Raw genomic sequence first — 17,134 nt, 5'->3', positions numbered from 1 at the left:
TACACATGACTGAGATCATATGGTACTTGTCCTTCTCTGACTGGCTTTTTTCACTTAGGATAAAGCTCTCCAAGTCCATCCATGCTGTTGTGAAAGGTAAGCAAAATTCTATGTTCTAGCTGAACAGCCTGGGAGAAGGCTGATGATTTGTTTGGGTGCCCAGTTTAGGCACAAATGAAAAGAGGTCAACAGGAACGTAATGGTTCCACTTAAAGGTCAGATCACATGCTGTTTGTCTTTCACCACCTGGCCTGTTTCACTCAGCATAATGCTGTCCTGTTCCCCCCATGATGTCTCAAAGGGCAGGAGCTCCGTCTTTCTGCTAACGCCATAGCCCACTGTGTAAATGTATCAGAGTTTTGTGGTCCACTCCTTTACTGATGGGCGCTTAGGCTCTTCCCAGCACAAAACAACAAGCAAGCAAAATATAACCAGAGACGTTGAAATTAAGAACAAACTGACAGTAACCGGAGGGGGAAGGGTCGTCAGGAACATGAGTATAGAACACTTGGACAAAGCCAAAGACGGGTAGGATTGAGGGTGGGAGGTGGGGATGGGTTGGGTGGTGGGCAGTGGTGGGCAGGAAATGGAGACAACGGTACTTGAACAATAAAAAAAAAAAGTAACGTAATGGGATCAGACATGAATCAGTTTTCTGTTGCCACAACCAAAATAAAAAACTTTCTACATCAAAGAACTTAAGAAACTGAAAGATAACTTTAAAAATGGGAGAAACTGTTTCTAAAACATACATGTGATTCAGCATATAGTATCCAGAAAACACAAAGAACTCTTACAGCTTGACAACAAAAAAGAATTAAAAGCTGGGTAAAGGACTCAAAGGTATATAATAAAGATACGAAAGGAAGCTCAACATTAGTAATGTTTAGGGAATTGCAGGTCAAAATTGTGAGAGACCACTTCATTCTCACTAGGCCACTTTACTTTTTTAAATTTTTTAAGAAGATTTTACTTGTTTTCAGCCCTGACTGGTGTGGCTCAGTGGGTTGAGCTTGGTCCTGCCAACCAAAGGGTTGTGGGTTCCATTCCCAGTCGGGCCACGTGCCGGGGTTGCAGGCCAGGTCCCCAGCAGGGGGCGCATGAGAGGCAACCACGCTTTGATGTTTCTCTCCCTCCTTTCTCCCTCCCTTCCCTTCTCTCCAAAGTTAATAAAATCATTCTTTAAAGATGTTTATTTAAATAAAAATATTTATTATATTTATATATCATAAATAATAATATTTTTGTCCGTATGTATTTCTTTTCAGGGAGGGGAGAGGGAGAGGGATAAAAACATCGATGCGTAAGAGAAACATCGGTAGGTTGCCTCTTGCTCACCCCCAATGGGGGACCCGGCCGGCAACCCAGGGATGTATGTACCCTGAAGGGGAGTTGGACCAGCGACCTTTCGGTTCACCAAGCTGCACTAGCCAGGGCTCATGAGGACATTTTAAATAGCACTAACAGTAGGCAAAAGAAGGGTAAAGATCAGGAATTGGAACTCGCCCTGGGTGGTGTGGTAGAGTGGATTGAGCGACGGCCTGTGAACCAAAGGGTCTCTGGTTTGCTTCCCAGTCAGGGCACATGCCTGGGTTGCGGGCTAGGTTCCCCAGTGCCCGGCACGCGAGAGGCAACCACACACTGATGTTTCTCTCCCTCTTTTTCTCCCTCCCTTCCCTTCTGTCTAAAAGTAAAGAAAGAAAAGCTTTAAAAAAAAATTTTAGAACAGATAGTGGGACTCATGTAAATTCTTTAGGCAAGGGTGATATGACAGCTGCTGTGGAAAAAGAGTTCGGCGGTTCCTCATACACTTTAATTATATGACACGGCTCTCCAACTTTATATTCAAGATAATTGAAAAACGTGCCCACATATGTTCATAACACTATTCACCATAGCCAAAAGGAAACAACCCTTATTTCAATGGATGAATGGGTAAGTATGTACATTCTGACATGTTGGGAGCCATGCTGCCTGGTTTGAGGGACTTGCAGCCTCATTAGCAGAGAATAAGGTCCCATTGCTAGATCTCAGTGAAAAGGCCTTGGGGCCATGAGCCACTAAGGAGACAGAACATTTCCTCCTGGCAGGAGTGCAGCCCCTGCCTCCCGCACTTCTCCCTGCTTGGCCCGGGCAGATGGCTGGTTAGCCAATGACAGGTAAGACTCTTCAAGGGAGGGACGACCTAAGTCAGGCACAGTCACGATGGACCACCTGGGAAGGACTTAGGAGTCTACAGAGAAAGGGCAGAAAGACCCTCACCCCTTGGCTTTGTCATAGCCTGACACCTCAGTCTTTCTGTAGAATCTCCCAGTGTCTTGGTTGCTTTGCTCTCCCCACGTGACTCGGCCTGGGAACAGTGCCAGGGGCAGCTGTGTTCTTGTCCTGGAACAGATGGCTCCCAGGGGCAAATCTGGGCAGAGGAGGAATACACGTTGTTTCCTTTCAGACCTGCACTGCCCTGTAGCTGTGAAACAGACACCTGAGCTAAAGCCAACCCTGACCTGAGACAATCCCTGTGTGTCTCCAACTATTATCTGTAAACGAAGTCAGTTTCTCATGACTGTAGCTTTTTGGACATTGGTGGATGAGCTCTATGTGCATACTATGTATCTCTGTGTGAGCTGAAGTCATTACAAATGCAGGAAAGGACATGATCAGGACCTTTCTCCTTTGAGAGACTGGCCACCTTACCTGCCCAAGCAGATCATGTCTTGGTAGATTTATTCTCATCGGCAACGGTGGGGGAGCTCTGCAGGTGGAGCTCCTGCCCGCCACACACACACTGACATGGCCATACAATAGTATATCTTTCAGTGATTAACAAAGATGAAAGAATACCTTTCACAATCCTGGCAAATCTCAAAAACATGCCATGTTGAAGAAGCAGCATGCCAAAGGTACACGAGTCCATTTATATCAACTTTTGTGAAGCATGCTTTGTGTTTGTTTTCATGATGCTTTGCCATGTGCAGTTGCTGATACTGGAGGGACAGTCCCTCCCAGCGCTATCTAATTCACATCATAAAAATACTATTCATTTTTCACTTAGATGACAGTCAATATCACATGTTTCACGTGTACAATGTTAGACACATAACGTACGAAGTGATCATCCTGATGAGACTAATACCACCTGCCCCCATCCACAGTTATTACAATATTGCTGTGCACATAAAGCATTGCACATCAAAACGTTTCACCACTTTCAGCCAGCACCCCAAAGCCCTCCCATCTGGCATCCACGGTCTGTCCTCTGTAGCTGTGCATTTGTTTCTATTGCATTCATTTTATTTTTTAGATCCCACGCATAAGTGAAATGATAGGGTTTCAATTTGTCTTTCTCTGTCTGCCTTACATTTTTTAACTTTGCTGTTGGCACTATTACAGACATCCCCATTTTCTCCACTTCTGCCACCTCCACCCAGCCTCTGGACCCCTTCCCTGTGTCTGTACCACACTCTTGTCTGTGTCCATGGGTCACACGTATACGTGTCCTTTGGCTACTCCCCCCTTCTTTCACCCAGTCCCCCTCCCGTCCCCTCTGGCAGCTGTCAGTCTGTCCATGTGTCCATGCATCTGTCTCTATTCTGTCCTTCACTTCAGACTCCACGTACAAGCGAAATGTGTTATTTGTCTTTCTCTGACAGATCTATATCACTTAGCGAAATACTCTCCGAGTCCAATCATGCTGCCACAGATGGCAAGCTCATTCCTTTTTATGCATGAGTAATGCTCTATACTATATGTGTATTCTGTCCATAAAATTCCAGCCATTATTAATATGACAAGAATGGTGGGGGGAGGCAGATGGCGGAGGAGTGAAAGGAAGTCGCAATGACCTCCTCCCGGGACCAGTAAGGGATTAAAACTGACTTGTGGAGAAGTCACCAGTAGCAAACAACTGAGCATTAGTGAGAGAGAAGCCTTGCGACCTCAAACACACAGAAGAATCAGCTTCAGCACAACCTCTCTGCACCTGCACAACAGCATATAAGACATGGTGGGCAGACTGAGCCTCAGTCAACCAGCTGGAGGGAAGGATCCACAATAGAATGGCCCAACAATAATTACAACCCAATGACATCCAGGGGGCCAACATACATGGCATACAGGGCACCCCAAGAGCAGCACGTTCGGGAGATCAAGGAGAAGGCACTACTGAATCTCACAGGTCTCCTACCACAGAAGGTCCCACCTCAAACCCAGGGAGTCATAGCAGATCAATTGAAGAAGCAGGGGCTAACAAGAAGAGTCCCACCAACAATGGGAAGACAAAGAAACAACCCCCAAATGACAGGAAAGGAGGAAGCCTCAGAGAGAATTCTAAATAAAAGGCCAGTTGACCATCAGATTAATATCTGATTAATATCAGATTAATATCTGAGTTCAAAGCAATGCTTATAAGGAAGCTCAATGAGCTCACTGAGAATGACCAAACACTACAGGAAACTACAGTGAAGTCACTGAAAACTATGAACATGAAAAAGAAAAAAGAGACTATTGACAAGGACCAAGAGGAAACGAAGAATACAATTTCTGATGTGAAGAACACAGTAGGAGGAACCAAAAGTAGGCTGGGTGAGGTAGAGGATCGAATCAGCGACCCGGAGGACGAGGGAGAATAAACACCCACAAACAGCATGCAACAGAAAGAAAGGAAGAAAAAAAAAATAAAAGACTCAAGAAGAACAAAGAGGAGTTAAAGCAACTGCAGGACGGCAAGAAACATAATAATTTCTGTGTAATACAAATTATTACACAGAATGTAATGGAAACCTTTAATGGAAACATTTCCTGATTAGATGAGAGAAAAATGTCACACAAACACAGGAAGAATCCTAATCAAGAGGAAGTCTAAGAGGCCAACTCCAAGACACATCATACTAACAATGGCAAAATTCTAGATGAAGAGAGAACCTTAAAGGCATCAAGGGAGAAGCAGGAAGTAGCATATAACAGAGCCCCGATGAGACTAGCAGCTGACTTCTCAATGGAAACACTTGAAGCCAGAAGAGATTGGCAAGGAATATTCCAAGTAATGAAAACAAGAGGCCTGTAACCAAGACTGCTCTATCCAGCAAGGCTCTCAAGTGAAAAGGAAGGCCAAATAACAAGCTTCCCAGATAGAAGAAGGCTCAAAGAATACACCTACTCCAAACCAGCTCTGCAAGAGATGCTAAAGGGTCTTCTTTAAGAAAAGGGGTGGGGGCGGGGGGAAGAGAGTGAGAGAGAGAGGAACACAGTCATGAAAAAGATAGCTATGAGTAAGACCCTGTCAATAATAACCTGAAATGAAAATGTGTTAAATACAAATGGATTAAATGCTCACAACAAAAGACAGGGAATAGCTGAATGGATAAGGAATCACGACCCACACATACATGCAGAAAAGCACTTGATAAGGCACAGCATGCATTTATGATAAAAAAGAAAAAACACTTAGCAAAGTGGGAGCAGAGGGAGCATTCCTCAACATAATAGAGGCCATATATGAGAGACCTACAGCCAACATCACACTCAATGGGCAACAACTTTCAGCCTCCCCACTAAGATTAAGAACAATGCAAGGATGCCAGCTTTCACCACTGGCTATTCAACCTGGTATTGGCATTCCTAGCCACAGCAATCAGACAAGAAAAGGAAATAAAAGGCATCCAAATTGGAAAGGGGGGAGTAAACCTGTCACTTTTGCAGATGACATGATAGTGTACACAGAAAATCATGTAGACTCCACTAAAAAACTACTTGACCTAAGAAAAGAATTTGGTAAACAGCGGAATACAAAGTCCATATTCAGAAATCAAAGGCATTTCGTACACCAACAATGAAACCTCAGAAACAGAAATTGGCAGGGAGTAGGTGGTGGAAATCCCATTTGGTGTAGCAACAAGAAAAATAAAGTACCCAGGAATGAACCTAACCAGGGAGGTTAAAGACCTGTACTCAGGAAACTATAAAACACTGACGAAAGAAAATAAGGAACACACAAATAAATGGAAACATATACCGTGTTCATGGATTGGAAGAATTAACATCATCAACACGTTTATACTACCCAAAGCCATTTGCAGATTCAATGCATCCCTGTTAAAGTACCAGTGATATATTTCACAGACAGAGAACAAACATTTCAGAAATTTGTATGGAAGCATAAACTACTCCAAATAGCGGCAGCAATTTTGAGAAAGAAGAACAAAAGGAGGGATCAAAATACCTCATATCGAACTGTATTACAAGGGCACTGGGATCAAAACAGCCTGGTACTGGCACAGAAAGAGACACACAGACCAAGGGAACAGAACAGAGAGCCCAGAAATAAACCCAATCTTTACGGTCAATTAATGTTTCACAAGGGGGGCAGTAGCATGAAATAGAGCAAGAACGGCCTCTTCAACAAATGGTGCTGGGAGATGTGGACAGCTGCATGGGAAAAAATGAAACTCAATCACCAACTTACGCCATACAGAGAAATAAATTGAAAGTGGATAAAAGACTTAAATATAAGTCATGACACCACAATAGTCCTGGAGGAAAACTTCAGCAGGAACATCTCAGACATTCCACGCAGCAACATCTTCACTATATGTCCCCTAAAGCAAGTGACATAAAGGAAAGATTAAACAAATGGAACCTCATGAAATTAAAAAGCTTCTGCATGGCTGAAGAAAATAGCATTAAAATAAAGAGAGGAAGATGGCGGCAACATAGGTGGGAGCAGAGCCCACTTCCCCTCAACGCCAGGGAAATACCTAGCTGATCTGAGGAACAGAGCGAACAGCCAACAGTATTCCAGCATATACGAAGATCAGAGACCAAAGATAGAGGACATTGAAAGATCTGACGGTAAGAAGAGTGCTCAAGGACAATAAGGTCCCTGGGACCCGGGACCGCACGGTACAAGGGCAGCAGAAGCGCCAGCCCTGGTGCAGGGTCTGCTGCAGGAGTCTTGGGAGAGAGCCAGGCTGCGCTGTGAGCAGCCAGGTGCTTGATTGGACCAGGGGGGCTTGAAAAGGAGGAATTTCTCAAAAAGAAAAAGAAAATAGAGACACTCAGGGGCTAGTTAGAGAACTCTCGGTAGTAGCCGAGGCCCCTGGCGCCCCTCCCCCCTCCGCCCCTGGACTGCGAGCACAGGATAAGCAGCACCAGGGTCACGGCGCTCACCTGAGGTCCAGTCGCGCGCGCACATGGGCAGATTAGTGAACGGGGCGTGTACATGAAACCCCGGAGGGGCGCCCACACCTGAAACCTCCGAGATCATTTGGAGCAGAGACTAGCTGCTCCACCCACAGGCCCAAAACCTCGGAACTGAGTGCCGTGTGATTCAGTCCCAGGGCGGCCCCGCCCTCCCCAGAGACTCAAGCCCAGGGCAGCTGGATCGGGCCCCCAAACACAGAGCCTCTGGCTCGGCGGGCTGCACGCTCACCCAGGGCAGGGCCGGCTGGGTGCGCTTTTTCCAAGCACAAAGCTGCTGGCGAGTGTCCTAACCCCAAGGCGGCTGAATCCACCACCAGCGCGCCAGCGTCCCAAGCCCAGGCGGCTCGATGGGCCGGCTGCGAGCTCAGAGCACAAAGCAGCTTGAGAGCATCACAAACCCAAAGAGGCTGGAGCCACTGACTGCGTGTCCCAAGAACAAAACTGTAGGATTGGCTGATCAACGGCCTGATTGCCTGCCAGGGACCACACCTACAACGCCTACCTAACAAGTGCACAACTTGCAGGGCCTACTAGCTCTCTAGGACAAAGGCAGAACACCCAGCAGAGGGGAGCTGCAGTGACAGGAGAGTCTGCAGGCTGAACAACAGCGAAGAGTGTGACCCAGGAAGGGAGAAAAGTGAAACCAATCCTTCCAACCACCCCCTCCCATTGCACAGACAGGACACCAGCAGAACAAACCTGACCGGTTTAAAGCCAGCAGAAGATTTTTTTTTTTCTTTCCTTTCCCCCTGAATTCCTTCTTCCTCTCTCTTTTTTTTTTCTCATTCCTTCTTCCTCCCATCCTTTACCATTTTTATGTCTTCTTCCTGCCTTCTTTTATCTATTTCTATGTTTTAATTTTTGTTAAAATTCCTTCTTATCTTGCTTCCGATCTTTCTTTATTCCTTCTTCCCTCCTTCCTTCCTTTCCTCCTTTCCTATTTCCTTGTTCGCTCCTTCCCATCTTTGTTTTGTTTTTGGTTTTTTGGTTTTTTGGGTTTTTTTTTCTTTTCTTTACTTTCTCCCCCCCTTTCTCTTTTCCCCACAGGTGAGACAACAAAACCGGGAGTGCCGAAAAGACTAGAGTTAGACCACGCTAAACACATAAATGTCAGCTCAAGACCAGTGAGCACAGGAGAGTAAGGAGACAGCACCACCGAATCCCATTGGCATTCTACCATAGAAGTTCATATCATAAACCCAGGGAGTCAGAACAAAGCAACTTAAGAAGCAGAGGCCAACAAGAAGAGCCTCACAAATAATGGGAAGACAAAGAAACAATTCCCAAATGAAAGGAAAGGAGGAAGTCTCAGAAAGAATACTAACCGAAAAAGAGGCAAGTCAACTATCAGATACTGAGTTCAAAGCAATGGTCATCAGGAAGCTCACTGAGCTCTCTGAGCTCAAAGAGAACTACCAGAAACTACAAGGAAACTACAATGAACTCACTGCAAACTATATCAACATGAAAAAGGAAATAGAAACTATCAACAAGAGCCAAGAGGAAATGAAGAATACAAGTTCTGAAGTGAAGAACACAGTAGAAGGAATGAAAAGCAGACTTGATGAAGCAGAGGATCGGATCAGTGAGATGGAGGACAAAGGAGAAAAAAACACCCAGAGAGAGCAAGAAAAGGAAAAGAGGCTCAGAAAGAATGAAGAGGCAATAAGGGAAATGCAGGACAACATGAAACTTAACAATATCCGTATAATAGGAATACCAGAAGGAGAAGAAGAAGAGCAAGGGATAGAAAACCTGTTTGAAGAAGTAATGATGGAAACTTACCTAATCTGAGGAGAGAACAAGTCACCCAAATCCAGGAATCACAGAGAGTCCCAAACAAGAGGAACCCAAAGAGACCCACTGCAAGACACATCATAATTAAAATGGCAAATTTCCAAGACAAAGAGAGGATCTTAAAGGCAGCAAGGGAGAAAAAGGAAGTAACATACAAGGGAGCCCCAATAAGGTTAGCAACTGACTTCTGAATGGAAATGCTCCAAGCCAGAAAAGAATGGCAAAAAATATTGCAAGTAATGAGAAACAGAAGCCTGCAACCAAGGCTACTTCACCCAGCAAGGCTCTCAATCAAGATAGAAGGCCAAGTAAAGAGTTTCCCAGACAAAAGAAGTCTAAAAGAATACAGCTCCACCAAACCAGCTCTGCAAGAGATGCTAAAGGGACTGCTTTAAGGAAAGGAAGGAAAAGAGAAAGACAGAGGAACACAGGTAGGAAAAAAGGGCAATGAATAACTACCTATCGATAATAACCTTAGACATAAATGGATTAAATGCTCAAATCAAAAGACATAGAACAGCTGAATGGATAAGAAAACATGACCCACACATATGCTGCCTACAAGAGACCCATCTCAGGACAAAAGACATACATAGACTGAAAGTGAAGGGCTGGAAATAAATTTTCCAAGCAAACGGACAGAAAAAAAAAGCAGGGGTAGCAATAATCATATCAGACAAAATAGACTTCCAAAGAAGGGCCATAAAGAGAGATCCAGAAGGTCACTTCATAATACTCAAAGGAAGAAGCCACCAAGAAGACATAAACATTGTAAATATATATGCACCCAACATAGGAGCACCCAAATACATAAAGAAAATCTTGGAGGATTCCAAGAGAGATATTGACAGCAACACAATTATAGTAGGGGATTTTAACACCCCACTATCAAAAATGGACAGGTCTTCCAAACAAAATATCAACAAGGATATTGTGTCACTTAACAATACCCTAGAGGAAATGGACTTAACTGATATATACAGAGCTTTTCATCCCAAAGAAGCAAAATACACATTCTTTTCAAGTGTCCATGGAACTTTCTCAAAGATAGACCACATGATAGGACACAAAGCAAGCCTCAACAAATTCAAGAAAATTGAAATCATATCAAGCATCTTCTATGACCACAAGGGGCTGAAACTAGAAACCAACCCCAAGGGTAAAAACCCAAAACACTCAAAATCATGTAGACTGAATAGCATGCTATTAAACAATGAATGGGTCAAGAACGAGATTAGGGAAGAAATCAAAAACTTCCTGGAAACAAATGAAAACGAACTCACAACAACCCAAAACCTATGGGACACAGCAAAGGCAGTCCTGAGAGGGAAGTTCATAGCAATACAGGCCTACCTTAAGAAGTTAGAAACAGTTCAAACAAACAACATAACCCTATGCCTACAAGAACTGGAGGAACAACAACAAAGACAGCCCACAGTAAGCAGAAGGAAGGAAATAACCAAGATCAGAGCAGAACTAAATGACACAGAGACTAAAAGCACAATTGTAAGCATCAATGGATCCAGGAGCTGTTCTTTGAAAAGATAAACAAAATCGAGAAGCCTTTAAGTAAGCTCATCAAGAAGAAAAGAGGGAGGATCCAAATAAACAGAATTAGAAATGAAAGTGGAGAGATTACAACTGATACCACAGAAATACAAAGGATCGTAAGAAATTACTATGAAGACCTCTATGCTAAGAAATTTGAAAACCTAGATGAAAAGGACACATTTCTAGAAAAATATAATCTTCCAAAACTGAGTGAAGAAGAAGCAGAAAACCTGAACAGACCAATATCAGCAAAGGAAATTGAAGCAGTCATCAAAAAACTCCCATCACACAAAAGCCCTGGACCAGATGGTTTCACAGGAGAATTCTACAAAGCATTTAAGGAAGAGCTAACCCCTATCCTTCACAGACTATTCGGAAAAATCCAAACTGATGGAAGACTCCCAACTCTTTTTCTGAAGCCAACATCATCCTAATCCCAAAACCAGATAAAGACACAACGAAGAAAGAAAACTTCAGGCCAATATCGCTGATGAACGTAGACGCTAAAATTCTCAACAACATATTAGCAAACCGCATCCAGCAATATATTAAAAAGATCATCTACCATGACCAAGTGGGATTCATCCCAAGGATGCAAGGATGGTACAATATTCACAAATCAATAAACATAATACATCACATCAACAACAGCAAAGACAAAAATCACATGATCATATCAATAGATGCGGAAAAAGCGTTCAATAAGATACAGCATCCATTTCTGATAAAAACACTCAGCAAAGTGGAATAAAGGGAGTAGTCCTCAACATAATAAAGGCCATATATGAGAGACCTACAGCCAACATCACACTCAATGGACAAAAACTTAGAGCTTTCCCACTAAGATCAGGAACAAGACAAGGATGCCCTCTCTCACCACTCCTATTCAACATAGTATTGGAAGTCCTGGCCACAGCAATCAGACAAGAAAAAGCAATAAAAGGCATCCAAATTGGAAAGGAGGAAATGAAACTGTCACTGTTTGCAGACGACATGATAGTGTACATGGAAAACCCTATAGACTCCAATCAAAAACTACTCGACCTAATAAATGAATTTGGCAAAACAGCTGGATACAATGTCAATACTCAGAAATCAAAGGCATTCCTGTACACCAGCAACGAAACTGCAGAAACAGAAATCAGGAAAAAAAATCCCATTCGATATAGCAACAAGAAAAATAAAGTACCTAGGAATAAACCTAACCAAGGAGGTAAAAGACCTGTACTCAGAAAACTACACAACACTGAAGAAAGAAATTGAGGAAGATACATACAAATGGAAGCATGTACCATGCTCATGGATTGGAAGAATTAACATCATCAAAATGGCCATACTACCCAAAGCAATTTATAGATTCAATGCAATCCCTATTAGAGTACCCATGACATATTTCACAGACACAGAAGAAACATTTCAGAAATTTATGTGGAACCATAAACGACCCCGAATAGCTGCAGCAATGTTGAGAAAGAAGAACAAGGCAGGAGGGATCACAATACCTGAGGTCAAACTGTATTACAAGGCCGCTGTAATCCAAACAGCCCGGTACTGGCATAAAAGCAGGCACATAGACCAATGGAACAGAAAAGAGACCCCAGAAATAAACTCAAGTCTTTATGGTCAATTAATATTTGACAAAGGAGGCAGGAGCATAAAATGGAGCAAAAAACAGTCTCTTCAACAGATGGTGTTGGGAGATCTGGACAGCTACGTGCAAAAAAATGAAACTCGATCACCAACTTACGCCATACACGAAAATAAACTCAAGATGGATAAAAGACTTAAATATAAGTCGTAACACCATAAAAGTCCTTGAGGAAAACATTGGCAGGAAAATCTCAGACATCCCACGCAGCAACATCCTCACAGACACATCCCCTAAAGCAAGGGACATAAAGGAAAGAATAAACAAATGGGACCTCATCAAAATAAAAAGCTTCTGCATGGCTAAAGAAAACAGCACCAAATTACAAAGAGAACCAACACTATGGGAAAACATATTTGCCAATGATACCTCAGACAAGGGCCTGATCTCCAAAATATATAAAGAACTCACACAACTCCACTCCAGGAAGACAAACAACCCAATTAAAAAATGGGCAAAGGACTTGAACAGACACTTCTCCAAGGAAGACATACAGAGGGCCCAGAGACATATGAAAAGATGCTCAGCATCACTAGCCATCAGAGACATGCAAATTAAAACCACAATGACGTATCATCTCACACCAGTCAGGATGGACAACATAAACAAATCCACAAACAAATGTTGGAGAGGATGTGGAGAAAAGGGAACCCTCGTGCAGTGTTGGTGGGAATGCAGACTGGTGAGGCCACTGTGGAAAACAATATGGAATTTCCTCAGAAAACTAAAAATGGCACTGCCCTTTGACCCAGTAATTCCGCTGCTGGGATTATACCCTAAGAACACTGAAACACCAATCCAAAAGAATCTGTGCACCCCAATGTTCATAGCAGCACAATTTACAATAGCCAAGTACTGGAAGCAACCTAAGTGCCCATCAGCAAACGAGTGGATCCAAAAACTATGGTATATTTACACAATGGAATTCTATGCAGCAGAGAGAAAGAAGGAGCTTATACCCTTTGCAACAGCATGGATGAAACTGGAGAGCATTATGCTAAGTGAAATAAGCCAGGAAGTGAGGGACAAATACCATATGATCTCACCTTTAACTGGAACATAAGCAATAGAAGAAAAAAGCAAACAAAATATAACCAGAGACATTGAAGTTAAGAACAATCTAACAATAGCCAGGGCGGGGGTGTGGGGTGGGGGCGGGAACAGTGGGTAGAGGGGATTACAGGAACTACTATAAGGGACACATGGACAAAACCAAGGGGGAGCGTGGAGAGGGGGAAGGGAGATGGGTTCAGCTGGGGTGGGGTGGAGGGATGGGGAGAAAAGGCATACAACTGTAATTGAATAACAATAAAAAATAAAATAAAATGAAATAAAATACAAAGAGAACCAACTACGTGGGAAAACATGTTTGCCAATGATACCTCGGACAAGGGTTTGATCTCCACAATATGTAAAGAACTCACACAACTCCAGTCCAGGAAGATAAAAATAAATAAATAAATAAATAAATAAATAAATAGGCAAAGGACTTGAACAGACACTTTCCCAAACAGGACATAGAGAGGGTCCATGGGCATATGAAAAGTTGTTCAGCATCACTAGCCATCAGAGAGATGCAAATTAAAACCACAATGGGACACGACTTCACAATGGTCAGAGTGTCCATCATAAACAAATCAACAAACAAGTGTTGGAAAGCATGCAGAGAAACGGGAACCCTAGTACACTGTTGGTGGGAATGCAGACTGCTGTGGCCACTGTGGAAAACAGTATGCAATTTCCTCAGAAAACTAAAAATGAAACCGCCTTTTGACCCAGCAATTCCACTGCTGGGATTATACCCTAAGAACTCTGAAACACCAATCCAAAAGAACCTATGCACCCCAATGTTCATAGCAGCACAATTCACAAGAGTCAAGTGCTGGAAGCATCCTAAGTGCCCATCAGTTAATGAGTGTGTCAAAAAACTATGGTAAAGTTCCACAATGTAATTCTACACAGCAGAGAGAAAGAAGAAGCTCCTACCCTTTGCGAAAGTGTGAATGGAATTGGAGAGGATTATGCAAAGTGAAATAGGTCAGGAGGTGAGGACAAATACCATAGGATCTCACCTTTAACTGGAACATAATCAACAAAAGAAAAAGGCAAATAAAACTTAACCAGAGGCATTGAATTAAGGACATTCTAACAATACCAGAGGGGAGGGGGGGCAGGACAGTGTGGGGAAAGGTGTTCAGGAACTACTGTAAAGGACACAGGGACAAAACCAAGGGGGAGGGTGGGAGCAAGGTATGGAGGTGGGTTTTGCCAGTGTGGGCATGAATGGCGGGGGTGGAGGGGGGAATGTGGACCACTGTATTCAACAACAATAATGTAGTTCCAATAAATAAATTATATTTAAAAATATTTTGAAAAAGAAAACCATACAGAATCCACCATAACCATACTCGACCTAATAAGTGGATTTGGCAAAGCAGCAGGCTACAAAGTCAATATACAGATATCGAAGGCAATTTTGTGCACTGACAACAAAATGTCAGTAACAGAAACGGGGGGAAAAAAACCAGTTGCTATAGCAACAAGACAAATAAGTACCTAGGAATAAGCCTAACCAAGCGGGCAAAAATTCTGTACTGGGAAAACTACACAACACTGAAGAAGGAAGCTCAAGAAGACACAAATTGATGGAAGCATGTAGGATAGGAAGAATCAACATTGTCAAAAGTCCATACTACCCAAAACAATTTAGAGATTCAAAGCAATCCCTATTAAAATACCAATGACATATCTAACAGACATATAACAGATATTGCAAAAAATCATATGGAACCATAACTGACCCCAAATAGCCTCAGCAACTTTGAGAAAGAAGAACAAAGTAGGAGGGATCACCATACCTGACACCAAACTATATTACTAGGCCACGGTAATCAAAGCAGCCTGGTAGTAGCATAAGAACAGACATGTTGATAAATGGAATGGAAAAGAGAGACCAGAAATAAACCCATGTGTCTATGGTCAATTAATATTTGACAAAGGTGGGACAAGTATAGTATGTTGTTAAAATAGCCTCTTCCACAAATGTTGTTGGGATTTCTGGAAAGATACCTACAAAAAGAAAGAAAGAAAGAAACTCAATCACCAACTTACAGCATACACCAAAATAAACTCAAGATGGATAAAAGACTTAAATATGAGTCATGACACCTCAAAGTCTCAGAGGAGAACATAGGCAGGAAAATCTCAGATATTCAATGCAGCAATATTTTCAATGAGATGTCCCTTAGAGTAAGAGACATAAAGGAAAGAACAAACAAATGGGATTTCATCAAGATAAAAAACATCTCCAGAGCTAAAGAGTACATCAGCAAAATGAAAAGGGAACCAACTGCTTGGGAAATCATATTGTGACAATGACACATCGGAGAAGGGTTTGATCTCCCAAATATATACAGAACTCACACAAATCCCAACATGTGAGACAAACAATCCAATAAGAAGTGGACAAGGGATGTGAACAGACACTTCTGCAAGGAAGACATACAGAGGGCCCAGAGACATATGAAAAGATGCTCATCATCATCAACCATCAGAGAGATGCACGTTAAAACCACAGTGAGATACCACTTCACACCAGTGAGAATCGCCATCATAAACAAATGAACAAACATCAAGTGTTGGCAAGGTTGTGGAGAAAAGGGAACCCTAGTGCACTGGCAGTGCGATTGCAGACAGGGGCACCCACTGTGGGAAACAGTATGGACTTCTGTCATAAAACTAAAACTGGAACTGCCTTTTGACCCAGCGCTTACAGTGCTGGGATTTTACCCTAAGAGCCCTGAATCACCAATCCAAAAGAACCTATGCTCCCCAATGTTCATGGCAGCACAATTCACAATAGCCAGGTTATGGAAGCAACCGAGGTGCCCATCAGTAAATGACTGGGTCATTGACTCTCTGGCACCTTTACACAAGGGAATACTACACAGCAGAAAGAAAGGAAGAGCTCCTACCCTTTGTGACAGTGTGGATGGAACTGGAGAGCATTATGCTAAGTGAAATAAGCCAGGCACTGAAGAAAAATTGCCATACGATCTCACATGTAAGTGGAACCTAATCAACAAACAAGCAGTAAAATATAACCAGAGACATTGAAATAAAGAACAAAGTGACAGTAACCAGCATGGAGTGGCTAGGGGCTAATGACAGGAAGAAAGGAAAAGGTGGTCTCATCAGAGAACATGTATGAAGCACCCCTGGACAAAGCTAAAGGGGGGAAGGATTGAAGGTGGGAGGTGGGGGTGAGGGGAGCAGTAAGTAGAATGTGGTGGTGGGAAAATGGAGAAAAGTGTACTTGAACAATACAAGAGAGAATGGTTTTCACAACAATGATGTAATCTGGCCACCATTATTAAAATGAGAACATTTTGTGTGAATCAATGTAACCTGGAATGCATGTGCATGAACATTACGACTTCATTGTCCTAGTCAGTAGATGCCACATGGTAGATGCCACTGAGTGAGCATGTGTACTGTGTGGCCATTGCATTCAAAATGACTCACTGAATAAACAACAATCAGGCATCAAAATTTGCACCAATCTTGAACAGTCTTCTGAGGGAACCATGCAGGTGACTCATAAAGCCCCAGCTGTGGGCAACTGGTGATTGGAAGCTTTGTCATGACCATTCACCTACTTTTGCATCACATCTCCTGCATTTATTTTTGGCAAGACATCAAACCACCCAGGTGATTCAAGTCGCTACAGCCCAGGTTTGGCACACTATGACTTCTGGCTTTTCCCAAAATGATAATCACCTTGGAAAGGGAGGAGATTTCAGAACGTCGATGAGGTTCAGGAACATATGACAGGGTGGCTGATGGTGATGAGGAGACCTGTGTGAGGTCCTATGGTGCCCACTTTGGAAGGGACTGAGCTTTCATTGTGCTCTGCATAATGTTTCTTGTATCCTGCATTTT

This window comes from Desmodus rotundus, chromosome Y (assembly GCF_022682495.2).
Source record: "Desmodus rotundus isolate HL8 chromosome Y, HLdesRot8A.1, whole genome shotgun sequence".
NCBI classification, from domain to species: domain Eukaryota; kingdom Metazoa; phylum Chordata; class Mammalia; order Chiroptera; family Phyllostomidae; genus Desmodus; species Desmodus rotundus.
This window is presented reverse-complemented; position numbering follows the sequence as displayed.